Source organism: Rhinolophus ferrumequinum, chromosome 20, assembly GCF_004115265.2.
Source record: "Rhinolophus ferrumequinum isolate MPI-CBG mRhiFer1 chromosome 20, mRhiFer1_v1.p, whole genome shotgun sequence".
Lineage (NCBI taxonomy): Eukaryota > Metazoa > Chordata > Mammalia > Chiroptera > Rhinolophidae > Rhinolophus > Rhinolophus ferrumequinum.
Genome location: NC_046303.1, coordinates 19512093 through 19526657, shown reverse-complemented (window position 1 = coordinate 19526657; position 14565 = coordinate 19512093). Strand labels below are relative to the sequence as shown.

The 14565-nt window shown below is 36.3% G+C and overlaps 1 pseudogene; it reads left to right on the top strand.

The window, feature by feature from the left end:
- Positions 1–11495, top strand: part of LOC117012201 (tigger transposable element-derived protein 1-like) — an 80190-nt pseudogene extending 68695 nt beyond the window's left edge.
- Positions 11496–14565: the final 3070 nt, after the last annotated feature.

Sequence of the window (14565 nt, the reverse complement as noted above, 5' to 3'; positions counted from 1 at the left end):
TTTTGGTATGGTGTTTGTGGTGGGGCACTTCCATTATTTTATGTTGTTTATTCCAGAATAGCAGATAGAATAACAAAAATTCCTTGAATACAGAGCTTTTTTTACTGGTCCCCTATCATCAAATGGGCATACATTTGGAGTTGCTTTCTTTTTCTTTTTCTCTTTTTTTTTTTTTCTTCTTTTAGTTTTGGGAATTGAATGCTCGTCTTTCTTTCATAGACTTTCTCCTGATTTCCAAAAGCATGCAGTAGTGGATGGTCCATTCGGGTTTAAATGCATTGCTTTGAACTATGAGATATACGAGATCCTAATATCTCATTCATTCGTAACCATATAATTATGTAAATTATATGAGAGAACTATATATAACTAAATCCATTAGCATAAGGCAGATTCTTTATTTATGCTTCAGCGTACTTGAAATTAAACTTTAATGTAGATAATATTTATTAAGCACCTAAAAGTCACATTCATCCCACGATAAACTTTCAGTCTGAAATCCATGAGAAAATATTGATGCCCCATAACATCTACTGGTTTTATGGCACTCACGGCCTTGGTCACTCATTTTCACTCACCTTCCTGTTTTCCTCAGTTTATTACTCTTGTATTTAAAGTTTTTATCTTGCTTAAAGACCCAGGTTCTGAAAAAAGACCATGACTGGGAAACTAAACCACTAAAATTTTTAGTGCAGAGGAACTTTCCATATCTTCTTTACTTTTGATCTAATTTTAGAGCAAACACACACAGTCATGCAAGATAAGCAATGCTACGCAGCCATTCTTGATCTACGTGTGGGGCCCTGTATGGAGTTGGATTTATTTTGCAATTCTCACTAAACTATGTCATGATCTTTTTCATCTGATGGGCAAATTTTTTTACTTTGATAATGTTGAATTATGTTTTGTTTTATTCTCTAAAAATCCTAAAATTAACACTTCACAGTTAAGAAGAAACTTAGAGATCATCTGGTTCTCCTCTTTCATGTTACAGACAAGAAAGATGCTTCCAGAGAAACGATGTACAGACATATACCTCATCTTATTGCACTTTGCTTTATAGTGCTTCACAGATATTGCTTTAAAAATATGTATGTGTGTGTATATATATGTGTGTGTGTGTATATATATATATACACACACACACATATATATATAAATTGAAGGTTCCTGGCAAACTTGTGTCAAGAAAGTTTATCGGTGCCATTTTTCCAATAGCATTTGCTCATTTCATGTCTCTGTGTCACATTTTGGTAATTCTCACAATATTTCAGAATTTTCATTATTATTATATTTGTTACGGTCATCTGTGATCAGTGTCCTTTGCTGCTACTACTGTAATTGTTTTGGGGCTCCACGAACCACACCCATATAAGACAGTGAACCTAATCCATAAATGTTGCATGTGTTCTGACTGCTCCACTGACCGTCCATTCCCCCATCTCTCTCCTCTCCTATTCCCTGAGGCCTCCCTATTCCTTGAGACACAACCATATTGAAATTAGGCCAGTTAATGGTTTAGTGGTCTGTATAGATGATCAAACCAAACACAACATTCCCTTAAATCAAAGCCTAATCCAGAGCAAGGCCCTGACTTCTCTTTAATTCTATGAAGACTGAGAGAGGTGAGGAAGCTGCAGAATAAAAGTTTGAAGCTAGCAGAGGTTGGTTGATGAGGTTTAAGGAATGAAGCCACCTCCATAACATAAGAGTACAAGATGAAGCAGTAAGTGACGATGTAGAAGCTGCAGCAAGTTATCCAGAAGATCTAGCAAAGAAAATTCATGAAGGTTACACTAAACAACAGGTTTTCAAAGTAGACATAACAGTCTTATACTAGAAGAAGATGCCATCTAGGACTTTCATAGCTAAAGAGGAGAAGTTAATGTCTGGCTTCAAAGCTTCAAAGGACAAGTTGACTCTCTTGTTAAGGGCTAATACAGCTGTTGACTTTACGTTGAAGCCAATTCTCATATACCACTCCAAAAATCCCAGGGCCCTTAAATTATGCTAAATCTATTCTTCCTGTACTCTATAAATAGCACAAAAAAAGCCTGGATGATATCATATCAATTTACAACATGGTTCACTGAATATGTTAAGCCCACTGTTGAGACCTAAGGCTCAGGGAAAAAAAAAAATCCTTTCAAAATATTACTGCTCATTGACAATGCACCTGGTTACCCAAGAGCTCTGATGAAGATGGACAATAAGATTAATGTTATTTTCATGCCTGCCAACATTCTGCGGCTCATGGATCAAGGAGTAATTTCAACTTTCAGGTCTTATTATTTAGGAAATACATTTCATAAGGCTATAGCAGCCATAGGTAGTGATTTCTCTGATGAGCAAAGTAACCTGAAAACATTTTGGAAAGGATTCACCATTCTAGATGCCATTAAGAACATTCATGATTCATGGGAGGAGGTCAAAATGTCAATATTAACAGGAGTTTGGAAGAAGTTGATTCCAACCTTCATGGATGACTTCTGAGGGGTTCAAGATTTCAGTGGAGGAACTAACTGCAAATGTGGTGGAAATAGCTAGAGAACTAGAATTCAAAGTGGAGTCTGAAGATGAGACTGATTTGCTGCAACCTCATGATAAAACTTTAACAGGTGAGGAGTTGCGTCTTATGGATGAGCAAAGAAAGTGGTTCCTTGAGATGGAATCTAGTCCTCGTGAGGATGCTGTGAAGATTGTTAAAACAACAACAAAGGATGGAGAATGTTACATACACTTAGTTGATAAGGCAGCAGCAGAGTTTGAGAGGACTGACTCCAATTTTGAAAGAAGTTCTACCGTGGGTAAATGCTATCAAACAGCATCGCATGCTACAGAGAGATTGTTCATGAAAGGAAGAGTCAACCCATGTGGCAAATGTCACTGCTGTCTTATTTTAAGATATTGCCACAGCCATACCAACCTTCTGCAACCAACCACCCTGATCAGTCAGTCACCAGACATCAAAATCAAGGCAAGCCCTTCCAATACCGAAAATATTATAACTTGCTGAAGGCTCAAATGATGGTTCATCAACAAAGTATTTTTTTAATTAAGGTATGTACATTTTAGATATAATGCTTTGCACACGTAATAGACTACAGTATCATTTTCATGTGCACTAGGAAAACAAAAAAATTATGTTATTTGCTTTATTGTGATATTTGTTTTATGGCAGTGGTCTGGAACTGAAACCACAATATCTCCAATATCCTGACCACAGTTTTATCACTATACATATCATCAGAGTCAGGGTTAGAGGCAGCTCTCCTGATTTCTAACCTCAGGAATATCATTTTGAAGAGATTCATGGTGACGTAGAAAATATTACATTCCTACCACATAAATCCCATAGGTACAACTTTCTAGATTTTCAGCCTAACTTTACTCCTAGCAATTTTATATTCCAAACTGCTAGAAAACTGAGTAATATCTGACTAATTCTCCTTGTGCAGCTTGCTATGTAATACCACAGCATACTAAATGGTTCTTGAGAGAGCATGTCACCATCTCCATCGACTAGCATAATGGAGAGTACTTAGAAAAGAAGCTGTTCAATGCCGCTGTGTCATCTGTATTACCACAGTATAATTTGGGAATGTTAACACTGAGTAATTGAAATAGAATTTCTTAGGAATTAGGATGTTTACTTTCCCAATAATGTATGGGAAACCACCAGTATATTTATCTTCTCTATGGAACTTTTTTTTATTAATATAATCAACCCACACTTTTCCTTGTCTTGTCTTTTTATTACTCAACAATAACGTGTGGTTTTGCTATAGTATTTTAATTTGTTTCTGTTCTCTTGTTGCGTCTAGGAAGCTTGTTAACTCCAACAGTACCACGTTTGTCTTTTATTTGTTTTCTCTTCTCCATACAGCTGAGGTTAAATGTGTGCTATTTAAGCAGACAAGAATTGAACTAGAGAAACCATCACAGAAGTCCTGATCCAAATTTAGTCTTTGTTGCCAAAAATGTTGTCAAAAGGGTACATCATGAATCTAAATGCTAACAGAATTAATTATTAATGAAAAAAACTTTTAAATGAAAATTATTATAAAACAATATCTCATAGTGATATTTAAAATTGCTACTCTTCGAGTAGACTAATGTATATTAATGACAAGAACAAGCCGGGAGGAAAAACCAGTGCTACTATCATAAAAACATGATAATTAAAAACAAAAACTCTTTCCCTCTTTTTTTAAAACTGAAAGAAGTATATGATGAACTTGATCATAAACTTTCATTTGAGAGCAATGAAAGAAGGGAAGAAAAACACATTAGTACTCCACGAAGCGAAAGCTTCTGGCAGATGTTGCAAGAATGAGTTAGATCATTGACCTTTGTTTCTGGGGCCTGTGTCAACTTGGAGTGGAGTTTCCAATTGCACAATGAGCATCTGGACAATTTTGACATCTTTATTACACTCTCTGAGTTCTTAAAATGCTACCATTTTGTTTAAAGATAGTTTCTGTCAAGATTAAATCAATTATTTAACTGCCAAGCACAATTAATCCCATGGCTCAATACCAAACAATTATCTTTCCAGATCTGGTTTCCAAATATTCATAATAAGAATACCTGTTATTTAATCTGAATTAAGACTTGATTGGTTGTTTGATGCTATTAACATTCAAATTAATTTCTTTCTGAGCCTAATTCTGTTTCTTGTATTTGCTTTGTACTGAAATATTGTGGCTTAAAGGGCCCATTTAGCATGACCACTGTCAAACAAGATCATAAATTCTCATAAAAGCAGACTAAGGAATTCATAATCACAGCTCTTGGCCGCCACCTAAAGGTTTCTTTCTTGTTTTATTTTATGTAACACCTACTGTACATTCTTTTTATAATAACATTGTTGCCTGTATCGTCATGTTTCTAAGTATAGGGTAAAGAGACTTATTTCAGTATGCTTTTTTCACTTTTGTATATTTACATTAGCAGCCTATATAATTATAGCCACTTCTCGACCTGTTCCATATACAAAAGCAATTTAAAGTAGGTTCAATAAGTGGTGTGAAACATTTCTATTCATTCAAGAAATAGCGTGTCCTTAGGTATTATGTACTGCCCTCACTTCTAGGCCAACCTTAGAAATAGAAAAATATTTAAGTCACGGTCTCTGGCTTCAGGACGCATGTGACAGGTACGAATGTTGTAAGAAACTGAATTCTTCTGTGTCATAATATGTATAGAATTATCATTAACTGGATGCCAAGGAGTAAATCTAGAAGCCTGAACAAAGACAAATGTTTCTCATTTTCAACTTTCCAAGGTAAAGTCAATCAAACTTATGTTTATTGAAGCATTGCTGAATGCAATGTATATGCTAAACTCTTCAAATTTCATAGAGAACATTAATAACCGGTGTAATCTCTTCATTATGCTTGAGGGTAAATGGGAAATCAGAATTAATTATTCCCTGCTCCATGTCCTACTCACAGTCCCTTTATTCTCCTGAAGAAACCCTTGATTAAATCAAACCCAGTATCTCCACCCCCCTACTTGGATTCTGACAGTCATGTTTGGAGAATGAAATCAATGCAATCTATGAATCGTGGTGCAAAGTTAAATAGGAAACTATACGAATTTTTCATTCCAAAATCTATAGCTATGAATCACCCAAATTATTCTTAAGCATGTAGACATGTTATATTAACATGGACACTTTCCATTTTAGATTCCATTTATTTAGCCCTTGATTTGTTTAAATCAAACAAACTATTCATTTATTCATTAATTCAAGAAACGTTTATTAGGTACCTACTATGTGCCAGGCATTCACCATTGTCAGTGTTCAATGAAACAGACTGGTCTTTGCCTTCATGAGACTTGTAATGGAAACAGGAAATAAATACAACATATAATACAAACTACAAAGAAACTTATCACACTGCCTTCTGGCGGAGAATAATGTTGAGGAGAAACAGACATACATTAGGTAGGGTAATTAAGAAAGGCCTCTTGGAGGAGGAAATATTCAAACAGACCTGAAGAATAAGGACCCAGCTCTACCAAGAATGTAAAGAGGCAGAGGGTATTGCATGTGCAAAGGCCAAAATACTAAAGGAGGGCTAAGGGATCTAGAGCAGAGTGAGCAAAGGGGAGTTTCATGAGATGGGATTGGAGAAGTAGGAAGAAATGCAACTGTGCAGGACCTTGAAAGCCAGGGTAAGGACTTTGGATTTTATTTAAAATGAAATGGAAAGCCACCATAGCAGATTAGTAATTTGATCTGATGGAATCGAGAAAGGATAGAGGCAGCCAAGAGGAGATGGAGACAGAAGTGTAGTATAGAAATGCAGATGGAAGAGCTGATGGTGGGTAACGTGGACAATGGTGGTGGCAGTAGAAGCAAAGAGATGTAAACACATTTGAGATGAATTTTGGAGCTAGACTCAATAGGACTTAGTGGCAGGGCGGTTGACTCTTTAGTTCTGCCCTTTCTTCCCAGGTTGTTAGCATTTGTTGATATGAATATAGCTCTGAAGCGCTGATATAGTTTTCCATATTAGATTTAAATATCTATATTAGATTTTACATCACATGTAAGCTTTTAATTTAGTAAAAAATAATTTTAAGAAAATATCTTAATGGAATGAACTATTTGTACATCAATAATGAAACACTTCTTATCTAACATCTTCTATAAATGAAGCAATCTACAAAAAAAGTTATGGATAATGGTAATTTGTCTGCTAAAAGTACCAAAGCTTGTTTAATTTTAAACACTTAGAAGGATTTTTTCTATAATTGTTAAATATTTGCCCAATCTCTTAAACACAATATATTTAAAATAAGTTAAACTTTTCAAAAACTCCAGCTCACATGATGAAAAATAGTCGCTGTACTTCTGTAATATAGTGGTACCCCTAAAACTAGTGAGAAAAAAGGGTTTTCCCTATTGTGCAAAACTGAAAACTACTCTACTTTGAAATAATTAAATTTTTGTTGATGCTTCAGTTGCTCCTAATTCTCTTTGTGTCAGGCTGTAGCCATCCACTCTGACCCTGCTACGATTAGGTTTTTCCTTGGCTATAAGCTGGAAAGCCTGTTATCATATATTCATGCAAGTTAATAGTATGTAGACTCCAAGTAAAGCATCAGCTTTTGCATTTTATTTTGATTACACAGAAGTTTTTTGTATTTTTTTTTTTTTACATGCTGTTTTCTCAAGAATATTTTAGGTCATTGATGTTGCTTGGTCAGCAAAATTGAAGTCAGGGAGATGTTCTACACTAGCAGTTTATTTCACACATTTTCCATGATGCTCCTTGAAAATGGAATCCACCTTACCATATACATTATCATTTTATGTTTCTACAAAGGATCTGTTTTTATGACACAACTTCAACTACAGCATTATAACTGCTGATTTTTCACTCGATGCCTAAAGTATAGTTTTCAAATATAACATAAAAGTATGTAAAATTTGACCATAAAACTACACCAAAAAAAATCCCTAGTTTCTTGACTTGTACTATAATGTTATCGCTTTCCTTTTTTCATTTTGACATGCATGGAAACTAAAACAAATCAAATGTCTACAAAACCCCAATCAGCAACACTACTTTCAAAGTGTCTTTTGACAAGTAACATGTGCATATTACCAACCCAAAGGCATGTTTTCAGCAGCTCTTCCAAACAGCTACATTCCCCAAAGCTCTCTCCGTATCACCACCTTGTTTCATGGGAGAAAATGTACAAATATGTAATGAAAATGTGTAAATGATTAAAGAATCTGTATAAACAAAGAAAGTCTCCATGCACATAAGAATTATCTTGAGGATTTCTTGAAAAACCAGATACTAGATGCCTAAAGCTGAGCTGCCAAGTAACAATCTTTAAGAGAGAAGTCTAGAAATTGGCATTTGAAACAAGTATTCCCCAGCTTATTGATATAGGTGGTCCTTAGAAAAATCTTTAGATAGCGCTGTTGTAGACTCCAGGTGAGCAATCCTAAATGATCTGCCTTTTCAACTTTGTGGCAGATTGTATTTTCCAAAGATTACTGTACCCGTACATACCATCCTATATGCTCTTCCTTTAAAGGGACATTGACATCTCTCCACCAAAAGGTAGGGTTTATGTTCCCTCTCCTCGCATCTGGGCAGACTTTTGACTACAGTACAAGTGATGTTACGTGACTTCCAAGACCAATGAATAAAATGCAATGCAAGTCCCACCTGGTTTTCTCTGGACACTTGCCCTTTGAATCACGAGGCTATGAGAGAGCCAAGCAGCCACAAGGAAAGGCCACATGTAGGTAGGTCTTTCAGCTATAGCTCCCACTGAAGCCCCCACCGACAGCCAGCCATCAACCACCAGACATGTAAGTGAGCTTTTAGATAATTCTAGCCCCCAGCATTTGGGCAACCCCAGTAAAGCAAAAACCAAGCTCTCTCACCTAATTATGGCCAAATTTCAGATTTATGAATAAAATTAATGTTGTCACTGTTCTAAGCCACTAGGTTTGAAGTGTTGTTTTTTCTTTACCTAACAATAGATAACTAGAATAAATTCCATATACTTCCGTGGCTTCTTTGGATGAAACATAAAGCCTCAGATAAACCTTCCATTTTGCATATAAGGATTTCTACTTCTATCCAGCCAGATCCACACCGGACCCTCTTGTTAGGTCTTCCTTTAGTTTATTGCCTGTGATTCTCAACCAGGAGTGATTTTGCCACCCCACCCCCAACCCCTAGTGGATATTTGGCAATATCTGGAGATATTTCATGATTGTCACAACTGAAACGTAATTGGCATCCAGTAGGTAGAAGCTAAGGATGCTGGTAAACACCCTACAAAGCGCAGCACAGTCCCTTTCCCCAACAACAAAGAATTATGAAGCCTAAATAGTGTAGAGGTTGAGAAACTTGCACCAATATCCAGTCCAGCAGTGAGGAACTCCATTCTTACCCCTGATTTTCTTCACCGAAGTATAGTTCAGAGTTCTCGACCAGAAGTTAGGGAAATGGTGTGTGTGGGGGCGGGAAAGGGGGAAGTTAATCTACGAGGATTTTCAACCTAAACAAATAAGCTGCGGTGCTTAACCCTAGCGAAAAATTAGAATAATTTGTCAAGTTTTAATTTTTTCCAAAATTTTGATTTTTACCAAAATGTTTTGGTAGTTTTCAAATACCAACTCTATTTAAGTACCAGCTCAATCCCCAACGCTAGAGATTCTGATTCAAAAAATACTGGATGCCAGTTTTTAAAGGTACCTAGGTGATTCTCATGTCACTAACTAAGCATGAGAACCAGAGATGCAGGCCTCTTCACCTGGAGATTGTGACTCTTAACTTGGGAAGAAGCGTTGGTGGAATCTGGAGAGCAACGCTGGCAAATCCTGACCCATGATTCTGTCGGCAGCCCTCTTCCTGTTCTGCCACTGAGAACCTTCAGCCTACATGCTCCCCTGTACTTAGCCTACTATGTTCTGGCAAGAAAAGGACCTGTGGTAGACTCTTACTTCATTCTTCTGCACGGAAGCAAACCTTAAGGCTTAGTTAATTCTTATGAAGCCATAAACAGCACCATTTAGTAAATACTGAACAGCCAGTTCTTGTATAATGGGCTCTGTCTGCTATGCACCTCTCCACTAACAAAATCAGCTCTATTTACCAGATTTTCCATTAATTGCTTAAGGTGGATATAAAAACATCAGTCAATATGCCTAGAATTTTACCACTGGAGTGTCAACCAAAATCAAATAATTTATATGATTTACATAGTCCAACATGCTGACAAAAGTTGTTGAGACAATGTTATCCTTCTGAGGTTCAACTCTTTCTAAATAAAACTTACCTCGTCCCTCCCCCACCAAAAAAAAAAAAAAAACAGTGAGGCAAATACATTGCCATCTGCTTCAGATACTAAGCAAATAAATGTCTGCTCATTAAAAAAAAAATGACTTGGGTGGAGAAGGAAAAACTGTGAAATAGCCTATTATTATAATAATTAGCTTGGCAAAAATGTGTTATTTCATCATGACAATAAGCTCTTCTGAACATGTTATTATTACATTTGTGTTAAAAAAAAAAAACACTTGATTTTTCTTTTCAAAATGTATTTGTCGAAAAAAACATCAATTTAATATTAAATTTGTACATTAAATTTTTCAATAATCATTGAGTTGCAACTTTTCTGCTTTTCAATCTTTACCACTAAAGACAAAAACAGAAAGAATCTTTAATGCCATAATTATACTTTCTATCTGTAAGAAAAACCTGAATGTCTCTAATGGCTTCGAGTACTAACTGTACAGTGTGTGTGTCTGGATCAGCTAGAAGATGGTCATGATTAAGGCACAGAGGTCTTGAGTCAGATTGCCTAGGTTTAAATCAAATTCCAATGTGATCTTGGGCATGTTATCTCATCTCTTGTGACTCAGTTTTCTCTTTTGCAAAATGTTAATAATAATAGTACTCAGCTCATAATTGCTTTTGATGATTAAAAAAAAATAGAAAATGCTTAGCATAGTGCCTGGCATGTAAGATATACTCAGTGAATGAAAATGAAATCTAACTGTCAAATCTAACTGATGCTGGCTCTATCACTTTTTACTTGAGCAACGTTAAGTCACTTTGCCACTCCTCTATTCTATTTCTCATTTGTATGAATAAAGCTTTAATTCCTAAAATTTAATTCAATGATTATCCATTGTGCCAGGTGCATTCTAACTCTGAATTTCTAAGAATCTGGTCTCTAAAGCAGGTTTGGGCCTATTTTCCCATATCAGAGCTTCTAATCAATGCAAACAAAACATATGTTTTATTTTATCTGTTAACTAGTGTAGTGCAAAGTCAATTTCCGTAGATTGATTTCACTTCTTAGGGCATTAAGTGAAGTATTTTTTGAAACACTGTGGTGTTTGAATTTTCCTGTCAAGTGTTATTATACACATTACTAATTTTCCTTTTTTTGTTAAATTTTCTTAGACTGAAATTTGAAATATCAATTCCTACCCCCAGGTAGAAGCTGTCTTATCGACATGGTTTATGTTGCGATACCAACCAAAAGTCTCCATACTGATCTTACAAAAATATAAAATACGGTGTGGTAGAAGAGAGTAAAGGGGGTCAAATATGTGGTGATGGAAAGAGAACTGATTCTGCGTGGTAAGCACACAATGTGATATATAGATGATGTATTATGGAAATGTACACTTGAAATCTATCTAATTTTACTAACCATTGTCACCCCCAATAAATTAAAAAATATGGCAGCATATGTAAAGATTCTTTGAGAGATATAGAAGTCTCACTCTCTCAGGTGATTCTCTGACCTCTTTCATTCTCTTCTCATCTCAGCATCTCAAAAGATGTCTGCAACTTGTTCATGCACTCCGTTTGGCTTCTAACGCGCCCTTCGTGGAGGAGGCCCTCCCTAGTGCGTTCCAATTCAGTGGGGAATTCGAAGCTCTTGTGGCAACTAAATTTTCTGTAGCATTTTACCTTCGAGTCACTCCCTCTTTTTAGAAATGTTTCCGCTCTCTTGGTTTCTATCAGCGAGTCTCTACTCTCATTGTGGTCTTACTTCCCTGCCCATCCTGTCTCAGCCTTCAATTGTGAAGTTTCCCAGGTTCCTCTTCTTGGTCGTATTCCCATGAATGCGCATGACGTTATGAACCACCTAGAATATTTTACTCCCAAGTTTATAATTATAGTTCATACTTCTCTTTTAAGCTTAAAACCTGTATTTCCAACTGCGTTCAGGATACCTCCATCTGAAATTCCTGCAGGCCATTTCTAAATTATCTTCCCCAATATATACTAGTTTTCCTCTTAAAGTTCTTAACTAATCACTACATATATCCTAAATGGCTCTTTTTACCTCCTAAATATCTCTTGAATGTATTACCTCCTCTCTATCACCAAATACCACTTTCTTGTTCCGGGTCATTTTCACTCCCACCTAAGCCTGCTCCAATCTCATCCTCTCCCATCCGTTCTTTACTCTAACACTGGTGTGATGTATCCAAAATGCCAATCTAGCCAATTCATCTGCCTGGGTAGAACTTCTCAATGACTCTTCCTCATCTACAGGAGAAAGTCTAAGTCCCTGACCAACAGACAGGGTCCTCCAAGGTTTATTTCTACACACTTCTCTAGCCTTATCATTGGCTACTTTCTTCCAAAGTCAAACTGAAAACCACTATAAAATGTAATACTTCTGTCCCCTTCTCTTCATTACCCCAGTATCCATTCACTATTCATTCTTCAAAAGCCCAGGCTTCTCTCATGTAAAGCCTTTCCTGACTCCCAGATACAGTAAATTTCTTACCCCCCTATGCTGCTGCACGTGTTCCAAGAATATTGCTATTATTGCTCATATAATCCTGTATTGTAGTTATTTTTTAAATGACTGTCTCCTTCAATATTCTATGAAGTCCTAGGACATAGAGACTATGCCTTATTCATCATTATATCATAGCACCAAGGAGAAAGATGGGTATACACCAGAGCTCCATATGTTTCTCAAATTATTAATAGAATAAGGATATAAATTAGTTCAGTAACGACTTAACTAAGTATACAATGTATAAAGGCCTAAGATAAATATGGCATATAGTTAAAACTATTTTTTAAATTTCAGCTTTATTGAGGTATATATTTATAAGATGTTGTTTACTTACGTTTATATTATATATTTAAAGTGAGCATCACGGTGATCTGATATAGACGTACACTGTGAAAAGACCCCGCCCATCGAATTAACACATCTATCACCTCACAATTATCACTTCACATATGTATCTTTTTTTTTTGATGAGAACTTCTAAGTTCTACTTTCTTAGCAAATTTCAATTATACAAAACAGTGTTATCAACTATAGTCATCATGTTTTACATTAGATGCTCAGACCTTATTCGTCTCCCTAAAACTCTGAATTTTAGTGCTTAAACTTTTCACTCACACCTGGACTCTGCCCCCACACGCATCCACCTCACCCCCACTCTGGTACCACCCTCAATCTTCCTGAGCCTGTTCGCTCCGCTGCTCTGTTCTTGTAGGTCTCAGGATGACCGAGCTCTGAGAGAACGTCTTGTGTTACACTTGAAAGACTTTAATCACTTAGTTAATCTAATATGTGCTACTAAGAACTTTATCTCTTTGAATCCTGCTTAGTCCTAAGAATCTGTTTCCCGATTAGCAAAAATGGTTTTTCACCTTCCTCAAAACATAAATGTACGTGCATTCTAATATGTCCTTGAATCTGCTGTCTCAGGGCCTAAAATAGATAAGAAAAAAGCAATACAGATTAAGGTTTTGGGAATGATTTTTCAAGCTCTTGTCTCCATTTAAACGAAAGTCATGGCAATTATGCCTCATATTGCTATTTCTCTCCTTTCTCTAGAGACATATAGCTTGATATCAGGATAAAATATTTAAAATAAATGTTTAACTTCTTCAAACTCTTGTTACCTGTTATCCTCTCTAATACTCTAAAGAGTATTCATAGTTTCTTAAAGGTGCTAGGTTAATGTCATACTGAACACTTCACATAAATAGTAAAACATGATGCTGCCCAGTTGTTCTACTCGTACATCTTCGCTTGAGCATCTAATGGTGTCTTCAGCATCCAGGACGGAGAGTCATATTATTGTGTAGTTTCAGGACCTAAAACCAACTGGGCAGGGTCAAGTTTCATAAAAGTAAATCTGTTTTAATGCGGGAGAAGCTGCTGTAATTCTAAGTGACTTTCTGCAGGCTGAATAAAACACCGAGAAGAGGCACAACTAAGTGAGAAACAGGACAGGTAATCACTATGGGGAAAAGGAATTGTGACAAAACTAGTTTTACTTATTCCACATCCCATTGGCTATAGTGCAGTTCCCGCCGCATTGATATTCAATGTTTAGCTGATTCCAAGGAAACAGAGAACCAGAGGCTGGGCACCGCCCCGCCTTTGTCCGTGAGTCACTAGAGCAGGGATCACAAACTTAAACATCTATAGGACTCTCGCATGTAACATATTTGCGAACCCAACCGAGGCATATGAAAAACAGTAACTTTCATGCATAATGACCACAATGAAAAATGGTAACTGCCTCTCAGGAATACAACCGGAAGTGGTGAGGGCTGTGGCAACCTGGAGAGCCTGGCCCCTATGAGGTGGCAGCAGCTCCAACTCAGTGCCCTACACAAATACAGTGCCAGTTGTGCCTAACATTGGGATTATGCAAGAGAAGCTGAAAATAGGATTTTATGAAATCTGATTTTAAAACATTTGGCAAAAAATTTCAACAATTTTTTAAACCACTCTACAGGCAGATCGCATGAGAACCAAACAAAATATGTGTTCATATTTGATTCTGAAACTTACATTTAATAGTCAATGCAATAGATCCAGGAAAGCCAAGCTAACTATTAGAAGTATATTTGAGAGGAAAGGGACCTTAGCTAGCAGCAATACAAATACTTAATAATTAGGCAAAGGTGTAAAATTTAGACTAAGAAACAATTTTTATGTTTCTTTTGCTAATCTTGCCAAGATGGATTATGGCTACCTTCATCAAGCCAATCTTCTTTCCCTTGGCCATCTGAT